General features: G+C 32.0%; 1 pseudogene; it reads right to left on the bottom strand.

Moving 5' to 3' along the window:
* Nucleotides 1-9969: 9969 nt before the first annotated feature.
* Nucleotides 9970-11868, bottom strand: LOC18589486 (uncharacterized; annotated as a pseudogene).
* Between the last annotated feature and the right edge of the window lie 7323 nt (nucleotides 11869-19191).

The raw sequence follows: 19191 nt of genomic DNA, 5'->3' as shown, positions 1-19191 counted from the left end.
GTTCAACGCTTTTAGGGCTTACATAGCTCTAGAAAAAGAAAACAAATGGCGTTGTAATGATTGAATACTTCTCATTAAGTTTGTCCATTAACTTGTCATTGTAATTTTTTATCCAAACTCCATTGAAGTTTAGGTATAATATCTAAAAAAAAATTTTAATTATTCAAAAAATTTTAAATAAATTTTTATATTTTTATTATGTTCAATTAAAATTTTATATTTTTATTTTAAATTAAATAAGCACTTATAACTAATGATTAATTTAATCAAATATTATTTGTTATTTTATACCTCGTAGAGTTTACATGACATGTAAAATATCATAATTGATGATGATACAACATGCTAAGTTAGCATGATAATATGATTATGTGATATTTTTTATATTTTTCATTAACGTCATTTTAGTGTCATATGGATATGAAATGATAAATAGCATTTGAATTAATGACAATTAGTCAATTACTAGTCATAAATGCTAAATTAGCATGATAATATGATTATGTGATATTTTTTATATTTCTCATTAACGTCATTTTAGTGTCATATGGATATGAAATGATAAATAGCATTTGAATTAATGGCAATTAGTCAATTACTAGTCATAAAGGCTTATTTGATTCAAATTAAAAATATAAAAGCATGCTTAAATGCAATAAAAGAATAATAACTTATTTAAATTTTTTAAAATAATTTAAGAACTTATTTGAGCATTATGCTTAGATTTTAACCTAAAATACCACATTTTCTTTAATTTTTCTTGAAGTTAAAAGCTCTTGTTTCGAATTCTTATAGGTGCAGACTTTCACTGCACATGTCTTGGTATTTGATCATAAATATATCTAAAAAACTCAAAATGAGATAATTCTTAGACTATTGAAAAGCTAAGAGAAAAAGCTATGACTTTCATGTTTATCATTTCGTCCAGTTCTACTTGAAAAGTGGTAAAAAATCTTGTCAAAGTTTAAACATTGCAGCAGTCTTAGAGCAATTACAATTTCTACCAATTAAATGGTTGAGGCCGCAACCTTGGTGGAGGTAGGCCATGGCTCACATAGTTTGATGAGAAAATCCTTATTAGAATTGACTTCTTTCTTCACCCAACTTGACCCAACTTCAAAGTCTTATAAAAACAATCTTTCGAATAGAGATACGAAACACTAGATTTTGAATTAAGAATAAGCCACAAGGCCATTGAAAAAAGTAGCATCAAAACTAAGAAGAATTTGAAGGATTCAAGAAGAATGGAAGATCAAGATTATGACTCTTGGGTTCTTTTATCTTTTTGTTATTCTTTTATTTTCTTAGTTTGGTTTTAATGTTTAAACTTAATATGATGATGATTTGTGACTTGATGGAGAACAAAATATTTATCTAAGATTATAATTGAACTCAATACGTAGTCTGATTTATTTATTTCTCTTTTGTTTATGTTTGATGGTTTTAAGTTATTTATTCTATTCTGTTCTTATTGCTTTTAATTGCCTAATCACCAATAAATTAATTTGGAAATCTAAATTAAACTTTGACGAAGAAGATTTAGGTAGGCCTAGAATAAAATAATATATGATTGAATACACTTAGTTGATTAAGTGATTTGATTTGTATATAGGATACACATACACCTATAAGCCATACGTAGCTAAGATTAGAGTACGAATTTAATTTATTTTTCTTCAATTTAATTCGTATAGACATATAGTAAGTTAATAGGGAGAGATATTTTTATAAGAAACTCGATAAAAACTTATAAATAATTTAAAACTCTAGGTTAGTAACTTAATCTATTAAACTGAGTTAAGAGAGAGAGAGAAAGAGACAATAATCAGATGAAGCATTAAGGGACATCATAGTAATAGGTCTAGAAGTCAATCAAGTCTTATAAAAACAATTTTGCTGAGTAAATTTAGATTAGTTTTAGTTTTTAATTTTGTTTTAATTATGCTTTTTAATTCAATTTTTATTATTTGGATAAAATTAGGGTGTTTAATTTTAGTAATTAATAGTAAGAATTAATTTAATTTTCATTGGGATCAACACTTTATTCATCATTATATTATCATTGAGATACGTATACTTGCATGGGTAGAAAATTGAACAACACTTACCCACCTATTACTATAGTGCATCATTACCTTATCTACATACCTTTATAGAAAAAGTCCATATTTTGGTGACTCCACTAGGGAGAATTGATTACACTAGGTAATGTCACTTAAGAAAAGAAATCCATTTGTAGAAATCCTTTTATTCTCAAGTTCATGGTAAAAAAGATATTGATTATTTAGCCAATAACCAACAAAGACTACCAACCACAATTAATAAGACTACCTCATGTATGCAAGAGAAAATGAAGATGTTCCAAACTACCTAAGAGAAGATATTAGGAACAATTAAGATGATAGAAGAGAATAACAACAAAATGATGGGATACCCAATACAAAAAAACTTGCCATTTCTTATGGAATTTATTTAGTCAAAAAGATTCCATTAGAAATTTTTGATGGATTTTTTATGGAAGCTATTTTCAAATATTTTCAATGAAATTTTTTGACGAAATTACTGTCATTGTAGACACTCCATTTTATCCAATATATTTAATTTTATTAGTGTAATAAACTCAAAGTGAAGAAGTTTAAGAGGATGGGTGAATTGACTTCTTTTTAAAATTCTTTACAATTTTGATGAAAATAGATTTTCTTTTTAAAGCAAGATTGAAACACTAAAAACTTGAAGAGATAAATGAAAACTAAGAACATAAGAATTTTATAGAGGTTTGGCCTCCTTGCCTACATCTTTTCCTTTAACTCACTAAAGTATTTTGAATCCACTATAAATAGGCCTTTTTAAGGTTCAAGTACAACCCTTACCTTAATTTTTTAAAGGATAAGATTAAAATTTTCTACCTTTTCACTTGGTTAAGGTATAACCACTTAACAATAAATGAGGGATGAAATAAATAAAGCTAAAATGCCTCTTAAAGGTTGATGAGCTATAAAGGTTTAAGCTTAAACAAGATTGGAAAAAGATGTAGTAGAAAAATCAGCTTAATAAATGCTAGGAGGAAAACTTAAATGCTTAAAAAGAGATAAGTGAGTGTGCTTAAAGATTTTAAGGTTGCTCTCTTGCTTGGAGATATTTTTCAAAGTCTTTTTAGTCTTCAAAATAAGTGAAAAGCTCTATTTTATAGTGTTTGCGTCATTTGGAGCCATTGAGGTTCATTTAAGGCAGAAAATAGTTGTTGGAACGTTTAATGCTGGTTTACTGTGACTGAGAGATCAACCTTTAAGATTAGGGGGTGGGGGTCGATCATTACTTGAAATTGTCCTTCGATTATAACTAAGGGATCAAGCTTTTAAACATGACTGGTCAATTCAGTTCCATGTGGCTTGGGACAATTTCTTTATTTCTTCTTAAAGATCAACCTTTCTTGTCCAAGGGGTTGATCCTTTAACTTTTAAAAGCTTCACTTCTCCTTTATGTCATCTTGGGATTGACCTTTTGATCTTGAGGGGTCGATCCTATGAATTTTCAATAGCTATTTCTCTTCTATTCTTTGAGATCGACCTTTTAAGTTTAAAGGGTCGATCCTTCCAATTTCCAATAGCTATTTCTTTTTTGTTTTCTTTTAAGATCGACTTTTTTAGCTTGAAGGGTTTATCCTACCAATTTTCAATGGCTTCCCTTGCCTTTTGTGCTTTTTTGTGATTGACCTTTTTAACTTGAGGGGATCTATCCAACAAGATTCTAATAGCTTCATATGCTTTACATTTCACAACGATCAACCTTTCTTATCTTGGGGGTCAATCCTACAAAATTCCTACAAAATTCCATAAGGTAAATTTTGCCCTCTGTTTTTCTTTGGGATTGATTTTTCATCAATATGGGTTCGATCTTTACAACTAAATTTTGACACTTTGAATATTTTTTTTATTTCTATTAAGAGCTATAAGTTTGTCAAAACTTTTCAAGACCTTAGAAAGATGTTTTTAGGTTCAAAACATTTCACATGACTTGTTTACAAATTTTGATCATTTTAATTTTGTCAATTAAAAACATAACCCAATTTTAAAGCTAACAATCTTCTCTTTTTTTATATGACAAAATTATTAGCAAAATTTATTTTAAAAAGGTCTCTCTACCGTTGTTAGCTTGAAAGCTCTTTGTTAGAAAAATTTCAATTATAAGTTGCTGAAAAGAGCTTGCAAATATACTCATAAACCTTCTTTTTCTTTTTTATATCAAAACAAGGTTAAAGGGAGAGCATAAACAATTTTAGAGCTTAAAGCATCATAAGGAAGCTAAAATCATCAAGTCAGTAGATAAAAAAAGATCAAGTCATGGATTATGCTATAAATATTATAAGGAAAATGTAAGCATAATCAAGCATTACCCAAGTAATTCAAAGATAAAGAGAGTAGTAAATAACAGAGAAGTCTACAGAAACATGAACAGAAATATAATGTTGAAAATGTGAATATGCAAGAGATAGAGTCATCTAATAGCAAAGCTAGTTGCCTCTTTTTGGGAGATGCCTCTCAATACACTCATCCATTGACCATTGATGTTGAAGAACGTGTTCAATGGTTTGATCAACATCATTGAAACGAAAATCCATGGCATGATTAACCTCGTCAAAATTGGGTGTTAATAATGATCTACATAAGATCAAGAAGGGAATTGTTGACTTTAGGGCTAAAGTCCATGCCATGGAAGCATCCCAAGATTCTAGTCTCCATGGAATCAACGCGTGCCATCAAGTAGTTAAACACATCCTTAGAGTTAAACACATTGCTCAAGAGAGAAAAGGTTAATAATAGAATACTAAATGGATGAACGATTTCTAGTAGCACATAACTCGAAAAAGGAGGTGGAGTTAAAGGTGTATCATAGGGAAGGCATGCGGGTCCTCATCGTCTCATAGCTCATAGTGATGGTCATGTTTTTTAACCTAAGTACCAATGGTAGGATTTTCTATGAAACCTATTCTTGTTAAGGTTCTTCAGTCAAAGTATTTAGCTTTGTTTTGTCTAATGTCAACATCACATGAAGTTTCTATACCAAGATGGCCAAAAAGTTAACAAATGGCTTGGCCATATAGTAAAGTTAGCTTAGACTCAAAAATTATTTTCATCATGTCAATAAAGATGAAGTTAGCTAGGTTAATAGGTGTTTTTCTCTTAATATGATGCATGAACCACAAATCCTTAGTAAAGATAGTAGAATATTTACTACTTATTACACGTAATGTATGACACATTATGAGGTGAAAAATTCTATCCATCAAGGTTAGTCTACTTCAAGAGTTTAGGATATTTGTATTAGTCAATAGATTGACAAACATCTCCTTTTCTAACTTTTGTTCAGTAAGGTCATCGCTAATGTAAGTGAGGGCATTTGGTGCACATTGAAGGCTTATGACCTCTTTAAGTAAGTACGAGGTGACCTTAAATTCTTTTCTCGTGACAAATGTGACAAAGGAATCATCATGCATCATTATCTCACCATCATTAGTTCCTTTGTAATTCATACTCCCATTGCAATAAAAGACATCTAACTAGATGCTCATGCATGGGTCTATTCATCCAAATATATCTATACCATCCTAAGTCTTTAAGGTGCTCAAGATAAGGAAACCAAATGGACTCAAGAAAATTTAGGTCTATCACCCTTCCATGATGCACTCTCTTCCTTAAGAAATAATTATTGTAATGTTCTTCCTCATTGTCTTGAGTGAAGTTTTGCTTAAAAGGATTTGGAAAAGCAATGTCCTACAACAATAACCCCATATGACTGCGATTTTCCATTTGTTGGACATGTTTAGGAGCCGTTTTTGAGGAGTTTGAAGGATTGATGGTTGAAAAATTGATTTGTAGTGTGGAGGGGTTGATTCTTGGAAAGAGGATCGAATTTTGAATAGAAAGGGTTAGCTTTCCTAAGTTGGAAAGGGTTTTGAAGATTTAGTGTGTTTTTGAAATTGAAAGTGAAAAAGCCTTTTATAGTTGATGAAAAGGGAGTTTTTAGTGAAAAGTCGCATCTCTAAAAAACCTAAATTGTGTCTTTTGATGAAAGAATGAAATTTAGGGAAAATTCATCCCTTTTTTAAAACTTGTCTTGATGTAAAGAGTCGTGTTTGTTTCATTTAGGATCGACCCTTTTGAACTAAGGGTCGATCCATGAGGTTTAAAAAATGTTTCCGTGCTTTGGGGATCAACCCTTTAATTGCAAGGAGTTGATCTTGAAACCCTTATATGTTTTTAAAATTGGTTTTGCTTATGAGGATTGACCTTGAATGGTAAAGGGTCGATCTTTGTACACCCTCGTGGTTTTAAAAAAAGACGTGCTTCTAGGATTGACCTTTTAATTGAAAAGGGTCAATCGTTGAGCACTCAAGAAGTTTAAAAAATTATCTTGCCTTATGGGGATCGACCTTTCAATTAAAAGAAGGTCGATCTTTGTTCCGCGGAGCATGTCTTTAGGCTTTCCTTCTTACAAGGATCAACCTTCCTACCATTAGGGGTCGATCCTAGGGAGCCAAGGAAGTTAATATAAGCTTTTGTTTTTGTGAAGGATCGACCTATTCATGTTGAAAGGTTGATCCTTGCACTTTCTCAGTAAAAAAATTACACCATTTTTTTTTGAAAACAAGTGTAAGGGTCTAAGAATTATTTTTCAAATCAATTTAGATATAAAATTTGTTTTAAAAATAAATAAATAAATTGGAATTATGCAAGTATTTCTTAAAATTTAATGAAAAATTTAAAGAAAAAAAATGCAGAGGACAGAGGCATTGACTGTTTAATTATACAACCTAAACAAAGCCATTTTGCGGGGGGGGGGGGGGGGGGGAGTAGAAAAAAGGAAAAAGAAAAAGAGTAATAAGCACCAAAATAGTGTCATTTTAGGAGAAGGAATATGAGAAAAAAAGGGGAGGAAAAGAGAGCAATGGGTCAAATTTGACCCTACCTGGCTGAGGCTAAGTTAGGATATTTTAGAAAGTTATGGTTTAGTGGGCTCAAAGTGGGATTCTTTACATTACACTTATTGCTTAACCTTTTTTAAAGAGTCAAGTACTTCCCATGTGTCATCATTTTTTATTGAAAGGTAGTAATTTTTTCATTACCAAAGAAAAGTACAAAAAATTACCACTTAACGACAGTGTGGTTAGCCATTTGATATTAGCAACAAACTAACTATGTCAAGTGCTTAGCAACGTAATAGCCTACCAAAAACATCATCTTGCAAAATGATCATACCCATAAACACCCAACACAAACCTACAACTTCCAAGTCAGAATCAAAACAAGATATCAACACGTAACTACCTAATTCCTTCCAAACTCTATGTCTAGTTACAATCATCAAAATTTTCAAAACTTCCCAAAATCAACTAGTTGGAACCTCCATTGTAACTAAGAATTATCATCTTTTTACTAAGATCTAGGAATACCATAATGTCCACTTGCTATTATCCTATAACTTGTAATAACTATTATTCCCTTGTTAGGATCCAGGAATAAAGCAGTGTCCACTTGTTATCTTGCAACTTATGCAGCTTACATCCATTTCACTTTTCCATCCATGCCAACTGTGTCACTTAGAACGAGACAAAAGCCTTTAGTCTCATAATTACTTTCACCATAGAACCAAGAAACGTTTTGCAATTAGCAATAGCCATTCACTTGACTAATGACCTTTATTGAAGTCAACATTTCACCCTCCAAACTCTATTGATCCTTCCTTTACTTGAAGAAGCATGGTGCCCCAAACAAGTATGTATCCTAACTATCCAACATAATTAGGGGGATCTCATGGGTAGGCCTTTATAAGTAGAAAGCCTTTAACAACATAGAAACAAAACCTTAAGCCAAAGAAGATTTTAAGAAATTCTTCCATTCAAGATTACACATATGGAGACTTGTGGATTTATTTTCTCAATTTTTACTAGTTATTTAGTTTTTAAAGTTTTTTAGTATTTTTTCTTTTGTGCCTTTTTTGTTTTCATTTCTCTCCATCATCCTACCATATCTCTTTTCCCCTCTAGACCCAAATTTTCCCATACCCCTTGTGATACCCCATCCTACATTAAATGTGAATATGATTGTTAAGATTTGTATAATGATCCAAGTTAGGCATTAATATAAATTTGAGCTTAAGCTTGTGAGGCCCATGTAGTTTAAGCCTAAAAAGTTGTTGGGCCAGTGCTTAGACTTGAGTCATTACAAATGATATCAGAGCATATGCTAGTATAATGTGGGCTTCTACATTGCATTGGTGAGATCTTGGTCTTATGAAATGGGCCTTGATTGTGATTATAATGTGTGGCCTTGATAAAGACATTAAAGATTTAAGTGAGTGGGATTGTGATACCTTATCCTAGATCAGATATGAATGTGATTGTTAAGACCTATATAACGATCCAAATCAGTCACTATTATAAACTTGAGCTTAAGTTTTTTAGTAGATTAAAAATGAACGTTTATTCTATTTAGAGCTTTTTTCTCTAACCTTCCTTATTCCTTTCCTTCAAATATACATCTCTTATTAAAGAACACCTTTCCCCACATTCCACCTAACCCTTATTACCTTATCAACTTTTTGATCATTTTCCACCGATAATAAGGCTTTCTACAACTACCCACTTTTCCTCTCTTCCTTTCTTTTCTTACCCATCTCGTTACTTTAGTGCAATGCTACCATAGTTACCAACCTTTTATAGAAAAGATCCTTCACATACTTAGTAGTAAAAAATATTGTTCCAGTTTGAGTCAAATAAAGGAAGGGTATTTGTTAAAGGTCGAAATCTAAGCTTGACCATTTCAATTTAGTAATTTTAGCCTCCTTACCCTAATTTTAACTAATTTAATCTTTTCACTTAAGTTAAAAAGTAGGTCTAAGAACAATTGATGATAATGTCTAAATTTAACAATTAATTTCAACCGTGTGATTCTTTTGTTGATGTTATGGCATGCCAACCTTAGGTTTTTTAGCTATGTGGCACCCATTATCATAAAAAAAGAAACTTTATTTTCAATAGTATTTGTTTTTTAGTATCTAAAAAAAATAATTCTCATTTAATCAAAATAATGTGCTACATGATCAAAACTTAATCCATCTCATCTTTCTACGTCATCATTAAAATGTCATGACATTGAAATTAATGGTAAAAAGTTTTAATATCGTTTTCAAGTATTCTTAAATCAAATTAATTGTACAGTTTTGATGAATGTTGGGAAGAGTTTTAGCTGCAGATTTAAGACTCCCTAAAGCATTCTTACTTTTCATAGTCCGATGAAAGAAAAAAACTTTTCAAAAAAGAATAAGAATTCATTAACATTTAGGTGGATGGAGTAAAGGTTTCAAATTGAAACTTATCATGCTTTTTAGAAGTGATTTGAGATGGCTATAGCTTTTTCTAAACAAAATATATAGCTCTTAGTTAACATATTGTTTAGCTTTCAATTTTATGACTTCTTTTAAGGCTTTTCTAGGAATCGCAATTTACAATGTTTCTTAATTAGCATCCTCACATGGATGGCGTTAGGTTTGGTGGGCAATTTCCAAGGATGGGATCCTCAAATTGGTGATGGGGATGAGGATGGAAATCCATTTCCTTCTTCATCTTCACTCCCCCATGCAATATATATATAATGACAGCTAATCTTTTGCAATCTATTGGCAATAATGCACAAATAAATTTTCAACAATCCAAATAGCACATTGCTAACTTGAAATGAATCTTCTCTGGACACCTTGAGTAACACATAACACCGTACAATTCAATAAAACCTAAGCTCATTGCGCAAGCTCTATTTTATATCAGCAATAAATATACTACTTTTTTGCCCCACTCACTTAGCCATGAATTGAGTTTCTCACTTTTTCAGCTTAATCTTTCAAAAAAATATATAGTAGACATGGGGCCCTGACTCTGGTAAATCTTGCAACAATTAGAAAGTTAAGCAGGATCTATAACAATTCATCATGGATATTTACAATAACTTTTGTTTGTTCAAGATGAGCATAATCCCATGACTTAACTCCATATGGAAAACTGATCATATTCACATTTCTTGCACAATTTGCGCTAGAGCTTGAACTCCCACTTTTCTGGCTATGAATTCTAAGGTTGTTTCGAACAAAGACAAGATCTTTCACTCTCTGTGTTCCCAACTTGTTAAGTGCTTTTTAACATAGAAAGTAATCACCTTGCCAAATATCTTGGCACATTGAAATGGTTGAAACTTGACTGAGGACCTTAATGGCTAGAGTCTGCAAGTGAGGTGTTTCAAAACCAAAGTTTTCCCACCATGCAACTAGGTCCATTTTATCTCTACAATCTAGTGCATCTTCTTATCCAAAGGATCCTTCTAATCGCCAATAAGAGCTTAGTTACTTTCTAAGGACCCACCTAGCTGCACTATCACACTCATACCTTTATAAAGTGGCTTTCCTACCTTACATTATACTTTTATCCTTGGCCTGACCTTTTCCAAAATATCCTGGGTTCAATATGTAACCAGCAGCATGAAGAAGGGAAAATAACACATTCCATTTGTTCTCTATCAAAACTTCCAACTGATTCAATGCAGTTTCATCGATTTCTTTGCTCCTTACAACTTCAAGTGCCTGAACACGCCAATCATAAATAGCACCCATCACAGATTTGTCAATATCAAGCATAGCAAGTAATTTTGCAAAAGGCTTAAACAATTGCAGCATCATATGAGCGTTGCTCCAAAATTCGTCCCCTAAAATGGAAGCTTCGATAATTAGAATATCCTTAAGAATACTATGTTTCCATTGTTTCCACTCTTCGCTCACAACAACATCTTGAAGTGCCTGCTTTAGCTCAAAAATTCACTTGACAAAGCAATAGGAAGGTGCAAACTTGGCAGAAAATGGATCAGGGCTCTCGCACGGAAAAGCATGGTGATTTATCAAGATACATTGCTCAATACCCTTTGCACACAAAACTACAGGTTTTATGCACTTCAGTTCAGCTACTTCTTCCATCAATATACGGACATAATGTGAAGTGCAAGGTGACCATAATATATAAGGAAACTTGGATGAAATAAGGGATTTAGTTGATTTACAAGCATGGTCTATATGTGAGATTATTTGAAGAACATTTATGGCTTTAGCTTCTACAATTGCATCAGTAAGGACACTAGTAAACATATCGACTTCTTCATCACTGTCATCTATATCTACTGCTCTCACGAATATGAGCCCCCTTGGACTCGAGACAAAAATGTTAACATGAAAACAACCTTGTGTCCGCAGCCTAAACAACCAACACACAGCACAGTGTAACCAGTGTGAGGCCAGGACTCCCTAACTAAAGTAATAGATTTCTCAATCCTTCCTTTTTCTTTACTTTAAAAGCAGTCAGAAAGCTTATCCATTGAAGGGGGTTCATACCCACAGCCAAAAGCTGCAATTGCCTTAACCATTTCATTAAAATAAGGAGAGTTGACTAAACTAACATTTAATCCATCCGCATAAAAAATCTAGCTATAATGTCATTCAAATCTTCTTTTCTGATAGTTTTCCATGTGCCTCTTGGTTTATAGTTGATATGCGCTTACTAGGCTTCCCACTTCCAAAAGTCCTTTTCTTCTTTCGAGCCAAGCGCTCCTCCTCTAAGATATGAAATGCTTCTCTTAAAGTCCTATTTATTGCAAGGCAGCTTTTGACTCCAACACCTGAGAACCTAAGAAGATGGGCCCTAACTCGAGAATAAGATCCATTATATCGTAAATTACAATGATTGCACTTCCATCTTTTAGTACCACTCCCCCTGTCAAACACACCAAACACAGTGACATGCTCCCATCCCCACTTATCAAATTCTGATGCCATATTCACAAAGCCTGGTGCAAAGGGAAGAAAATGATACTTTAACCAAGGATCATAAGAGAATGCTACAACACCCCATCTCCATTACAAAATGCATTTCTCTGGGACATTTATCGAACAATTAAAGATCACTTACTATTACACGTGAATTGAAACAAGTACAGGAAAGAAACAAGGAATGGCCAGAATTTTAGTAACTTTTCTTGTTTGGATAACTAATTTTGAAGAGAAATGGATGGAACAGAAGAAAAATTGTAAGTGATAAGTTATCTTTAACACTTCTTTAGCCATTACTTTTTGAAGAAAAATAGAATGTCAAGTGTATCTAGATAATTCATTGATAAATGGCAAGACAAGTTTCTTATAACCGTATTTTATCTTTATTTCTCTGTTGATCAAGTCTCTTAAATCCAAACGAAAGAAAAAAAGAAATTACTTTCAATCACTTCTCTTCTTTAACCCTCTTACTTCTTACTGCTCGACATTTTGTAACTTACCAAACATAACTCCTCTTAAATTACCAAACATAGTCTAAAAGCAAAGCCAAAAAGGAACTTAAGCATAACTCAACACTGTAAAGGCTAACATAGTTTCATAAAGAAGAGAGAAAGAGAGAGAGAAGGCCAACATAATGCCTCATCTTTTGACACATCAAATGAAGAACAATTCACTTGAATATATTAAAAACCATAGAATAAGGTCATTTTAAGGCAATCAAAAGATCAAGTAACAACATCATCAAATTCATTAGATAATAAGAGGGAATCTCTTTAATAACACAGGGAACCAAGAAAAGGAAGACAAAAAAAACTTACCCAAATTAGAAAAACAAAGGCTAATAGTATGTATAATAGAATAGTGGCAGAGATAGGTTCAAAGCTTAAAGTAGAGTCTGTTTGTTTTCTCTTCTTCCGTTCCATTTTGTGGGAACATAGCAGTTGGGCAAAATTTACTAACGGTGAGAGAGAGAGAGAGAGAGAGAGAGAGAGAGAGAGAGAGAGAGAGAGAGAGAGAGGGGGCTCATGGTCATGGCCTCATGGCTCATTGGTGGGTTATTGAGCTTTCCATAAACCCACCTGTTGACAGAAAAATGGGCTTTACTATTTCCTTCGAATGCCATTCCTACATGTTCACTACAAAGTCAACGATTGACTTTTAATTTTTTTCTTTTTGTTAAAAAATAATTTAATGTTATAAGAGAAGTGACATCAATTCAATTAATGAAATTATTATAAAAAAATCAATAATCATTGAGTTTTTCTTCTTTATAATTTGATATCCCAATTCAATAACACTAACTCAATTAACTAGATTACATAAAAACCAACAAAAATAAATAAATAACATTAGGGACTAACACACATCAGTACGTTAGTATATAAAAGTAGTAAATTGATATAGACTTTACTACAATTTTTTTATTATCATCGCATAAAAGCATTGCACAATTATCTATTCTAATAGATATTTTATTTTGGTTCCATTTTGATAATTATGAAAATAATTTTTTGATTTTTTTTTTGTAAACATAGGAAAATTTGGTTAATGAAAATTGTTTTTTTGTTAATGGAATAACATGTAGATGTTGGTCCCAATAAATGTGCTAGAGGGGGGTGAATAGAACTTTTTGGTTTTTTCTAAACTTGATTTTGAATTGGGGGCAAATTGAAGGTCAATGATGAGAAATTTGAAGCAAGATGAAGGAACGATTTAAGAAAGAATGAAAATGAAAAATAAAACAGAGGAGATAATACACAAAGATTTATAGTGGTTCGGTCAAAGACCTACATTCACTACCTTGATTTTCAACCAAGGATTTTCCAAACCAAATCATTAAAAATAGTGGAATTCTCAAGCTTCCACCAATCTTTTACAATGGCTTTTCACAAGCTCAGCCACAACCTTTCACAATGGTTTTTCACAAGATCAACCAAAACCCAAAATGGCTTTTCAAAGGCTCAACCACAACCTTTAACAATGATTTTTCAAGGGATCAACCAAAACTCAAAACTAACTTTTCTAAGGCAAAGTTAAAACCTACCACAACAACCAAGCTAACCCAAGCTTGATCAACCCCGTAGAGTGCCTTGCACACTCTAAGTAATCAAGAAATGAAGAAAAGATGAAGTACAATTGATCACCTAGCTAATCTAAGATGCACAAAATTAAGCTCAAACACTTTTTCAAAGGATGAAAGTGAAATACAAGTGTAAAGATAAGGTTTTTTCTCTTTTAAGCTCAAAATCAATATGGATGGCTTCTTTATCTTGTTTTTGACTGTTGGAGAGGTTTTAAATACTTGCAAAATCAATTCTGACCATTAGAGACAGAAACTAGCCGTTTTTTGGTCGTTATTTTATCATTTTGTGCTGAAATTCAAATTTTCTGACAATGTGCTCTTAGTTTACTAACTATGCTTCTTAGTCGATTAAGTCATCTATGTCTCTGAACATGGTTTCTGGCAGTAAGCTCTTAGTCGACTAACAATGCTTCTTGGTCAACTAAGTCTTTTTTGTTTATGGACTGGCCAACTTCACTTGTGAATTTTAGCTAACTAACTCTCATCTTTATCCGACTAAGAGGCTTCTGTTTGTATTCAGCATCCGCTTAACTGATTAAATTTTGTGTTAACCAGTTAAGACATTTTTGTCTATCTTTAGTGTAGCACCCAGAATTGCTTTAATTGATTAAGGATTTGTGTTAATTGGTTAAGACTAATTTGTTTTCATTAAGGCTATTTCTTCTTTGCTTGTTTAACCAATTAACCCATCTTGCAACTGAACAAGCATCTTGACTTGCTTTCAAATATCAAATATATTAATGAATTTAAGCTTTCTCCTGCACACTTAAACAATATAATTAGACACCAATGAATGGGAATGTTTTGCTATCATCAAAAACATATAGAGTCAACATTCTTTATCTCTTATTTTTGATGATCACAAAACATTCTTAGATTAAGAGTGTAATGTCTATGTTCAATATGAATGCTTCAAATCTTTATGCATAATAAGTTGCTCCCCCTTATTCAATGTGTCACAACCCAGTACTCCCCTCGAGCCCGTGACAACCGCCGCGATGTCTCGGTAGACACTCATTGCCCGGAATGTCAACCCTAGACCTCGCTAGGCTTTACTATCAGTTTCTCATTTCCCTTGTGAACTACCATTATCAAATATCGTGTTCTAAAAGATTTTAACTGTTTTCAACTTAAAACAAATAAAATATTAATTTTCGTCTCACCGGGGTATTTTGGTCATTTTTCTCAAAATTTTTGAAACTGGCTAAAATATAATATACAAGTACAAAACACATAATTCATATTCAAAATGAGTTTAAAAGTTTAAAATCTTCATTTAAAACGAAATTATGGTTATTTGAATATAATAAGAAAATAAAAGAAATATTAAGTAAAATATTCTATTTTCTTATAAAACAATATTTATAAAGTTATACGTGAATAATTTTTTTATAGCGTAAAAGCTAAATAAATTTATACATACTGTAATACAGTAAGCCAAAATATTTAATTTAATTACAATAACAAGAAGGCCCCCGAATAAACAAAAGTAAAGAGGACTGTGAACCTACGATTTGGAAAATGCAGATCCAGCGATGTCCTCGATAAGATCAGCTATCTACAGTCTATATTGAACCTGAAATGGCTGGAAAAGAGGGTGGTGAGATTATAAAATCCCAATGAGTAAACAGACATCATCATAAACATCTAGAGTTGAGTACATGGAGACAATAAAGTAAATCATCGTAAACTGGGTCACAACATTAGAATACATTTCATTTAAAATACGTAAAGAGGCTTATGAATTTCATAAAAACTAGGCTTGTGCCATAAATTCATTCTCAAGGACACCTTGGCCGAGGCATCCTACCGAGACTGCCAAGGCTATTAAAATTCACATTTCACATAAATCATGTTTTTGTTTTGAAAACATAGCCGTTCCTTGGCATTGGCTGAGTTTCCCCTCACGTGGTGGTTTGGCGGGAAGTGAACCCTAAGCTTTACCCCAGAAGATACCCTACTCGCCTCTCCGTTCGAGGTAAGAATATAATGGGGTTTATGGTGCTCCTCTAAAAGGTTGGTCCACATAAACCCCCTACTGCAGTGATTAATTAATATATAATCCACCATACAATAAAACTCAATAACATGATATGAAAATTTTGAAATTCGTAGTCTTTCAAGGCAACCAAACAATTCGCATTTCAATACAATTGCCAACTAGCCAATCATGCCCGATTTATCATAAGCCAATCAATTTAAACAATCAAATTTCCACAATTAACAGTCTCCGTGTACTCTATTTTTCAAAATCATTATTAATTTCAAAATAATTTATAATTTAATTTCATTGAAACACATTTATTCATAAAACATGAAAATTTACCTTTTTAAATTCCTTTTTTCATAGAATTCATGAAATCATCTAAAAACCACCCTAGATAATTAAAATGACAATAAGTTTACTCACAATGTCTAGAATGCCGATTCTCGAAATACTCAAACTACTGGTCCTCGGATGCAATTCCCCTACCTTTATCGGAGGACTCGCTACCTTGACACATTACAAAATTGAGAAACTCACTACATTGGTACTAAATTGAAATTAAATTAATTTAGACTATTAATGCATAATATGGAATGCAAAAATGCACTGGTAACTATCTAAACTCAGTATTGACCTAATTCATCTTATCACCCGATTAAATTACTAACGAGTCCAATTTAATCCTTAATTAATTTTTTTTTAGTTTCTATACCCCAATTGCACCCAAATTGACTTAATGTCCCTCAGTGTGGTGCAAATTATCAATTCTGATAGCAAATTACGATAATACCCTAGTGGGTAAAAATTCGTATTTTTGCTCCGAAAATTCCCATTATTTTTCTAGGCTCATAATTCATCATTTCTTAACCAATTCTCCTAGAATAAAAATCAAACTCATCCTCACTCATTACATGGTAAATTCGGCCATTAATGGTTGTGGGAGAAAATAAATTCTGTTCTTATTGTTTTGTTCTTAAATATGCTAAACGAACTAAAACACTAACATAACTTAAAATCAAATAAATCCAACAACTTTCTCTCTCCTAACCCATTTTGATCAGCCAATAATTCACCATAGAAACATGTAATTTAAGCATGAAAAATAAGGAGAAATGCTTAAGGAAAATAGATTTCAAGCTTAAGTTGAAAAATCCTACCTTTTTCACTTGTTTTCCTTGATTTTCCACACTTTTTCTCTTGAAATTCCTCACCTAGGATTTGTTCTTCCTTTCTTTCCCTCTCTTCCTTGCTTGGCCAAATATTTGGAGAGTAATGGGCTGATTTATGCTGATTTTTTTAGTTAAATAATAAATTATCCTAAGCTTGACACATGGCATTTTCTTATTGGTCCATTTTTAAAATTTTAAAAATTTAAACATTTTGTCTCCACCACATGATTAGTCAAAGGTAAAAAATGAGGATAAAGGAAGACCATGTGCTGGAAAATTGTCTTGGTGGTGAAAAATTACAATTTTGCCCATGGAGTGGCAAAATTACCATTTTACCCCTATATTCCAAATTATACTGAAATTAAAAATTTTCACTTCTAAACCTCAAATCATACTCCAATACTCAAATCATACTCCAATAAGTCAAATGGGGCCAAATAAATCTTTTCTAAAAATTACCATTTTGTCCCCAAGTGGCAAATGATCATTTTACCCCTAGAAAGTGAAAATTCCGATTCGACTCCAAATTGATCTTCAAACTCCGAATTACCATTTTGAGTCATCCTTGGACTGTGACGATCTTAATCTCACCTTAAAATTCCTATTTGATCTAGTTCGAAGATTAAATCAACTTTGTTGTACCTCTAGGTACAATACCGACTTTTGTAAATTTTTTTCGGGACTCTCCTAGCATGCAATCATCCTATCATCACATGTATGTCATGACTAGTATTTTATAAGGTCTGGCTTTACACAATGCATCTAGTTTTCTTTACATAATATTCAACAAAATCAAAACTAAGTATCACACACATAAATTAAATATGAAGACCCATCAAACTCTATTTAACTTAGTCTTCCTTCTTTCCTTTTTCTTTTTCATCATTAAACAAGATATTCAAAATTCCCCCTTAACGAGTATATCAAGATTTTTCTTTAATCTTTAAATCAAACTTTAATGAATGAGAATCATAAGTACTCATACACCTAAGTCATACAAGCTTATAGATATAGTTCAATAACTTCAAGAGTCAAGCTTGTGTCTATGTAAGAACAAATGTATTGGAGTTTAATCATTTCAAGAATTTGTCAAAGATTAGTCAAATAATGTTCAAGCAAATTTGATCATTTTGTCATAATCAAAACTATAATAATTTTAAAACTAACAGTAGAAATTTTGAAAATTGTCTTCTAGATTTGGGGAAAATAAGACAATTTCCTCAAACATATTTAAAGCTTGTTTTACTTACAATTAACTTTTGCTTTTCTTGTGTTAGCTCAAATGTAATGGGGTGAATTAGATTTCTATAAATACTTTTCACAATTTAAACATCAAAACACAATAAGTTAAATATAAAGTCAATGACAACCAACCAAAAAATTTAATGCAATAATAATAAAAAAGGATAGGGTAGAGAAATTTGCAAATGCTATCTATAAAGGTTTGGCCTGTCATTTTGATGCCTATGTCCTCTCCCTTAGCTTGCTAAGGAGTTCAAATTTATTATTGGTTCACCAATACAAATATCTTTTTAAGGTTAAGGTATAACCTCTCTATCTTTTTAAGGTTAAGATAAAACCTATTACACAACCTTTTTAAGGTTAAGGTAGAAACTCTCTTACTCTAAAAAATTGTTTGCTAGACAAGTAAAAAGAACCTCTTAAAGGTAGATATTGTTCGTAAACACAAGATGGTATCAAAATGATAAATGTAAGCTAAAAAAATGAAGAATATGAAGAATCTTTGATCTTAAGGGGTTAATTAATTTGGTTTTGCACTTGTTTGCTATACTTGCAAAATAAATAGAAATCATTGCATAGCCATTAATAAACAAAAGACTTGTTGGTTAGCTACAATTTTACCTTTATTACCATAAACGGACACCTTGGCATCAATCCCTTTTTACATGGGATCAATTTTGCTCTTGAATTTTATATTTATGTGAACGGAGGATCGATCCCTAGTAGGCAGTAAGGGATTTTTGGGCTTTTGTCTAATAAGGATCGATCCTTAAAACCTTAGGATTGATCCTAGTAAGTAGTAAGGGATTCTTTGGCTTATGTCCAATAACGATCAATCTTAAAAACCT

The sequence above is a fragment of the Theobroma cacao genome, chromosome 9 (assembly GCF_053813885.1).
Source record: "Theobroma cacao isolate CCN51 chromosome 9, ASM5381388v1, whole genome shotgun sequence".
Lineage (NCBI taxonomy): Eukaryota > Viridiplantae > Streptophyta > Magnoliopsida > Malvales > Malvaceae > Theobroma > Theobroma cacao.
The sequence above is the reverse complement of the archived record's forward strand: the minus strand, read 5'-3'. Positions and strand labels throughout refer to the sequence as shown.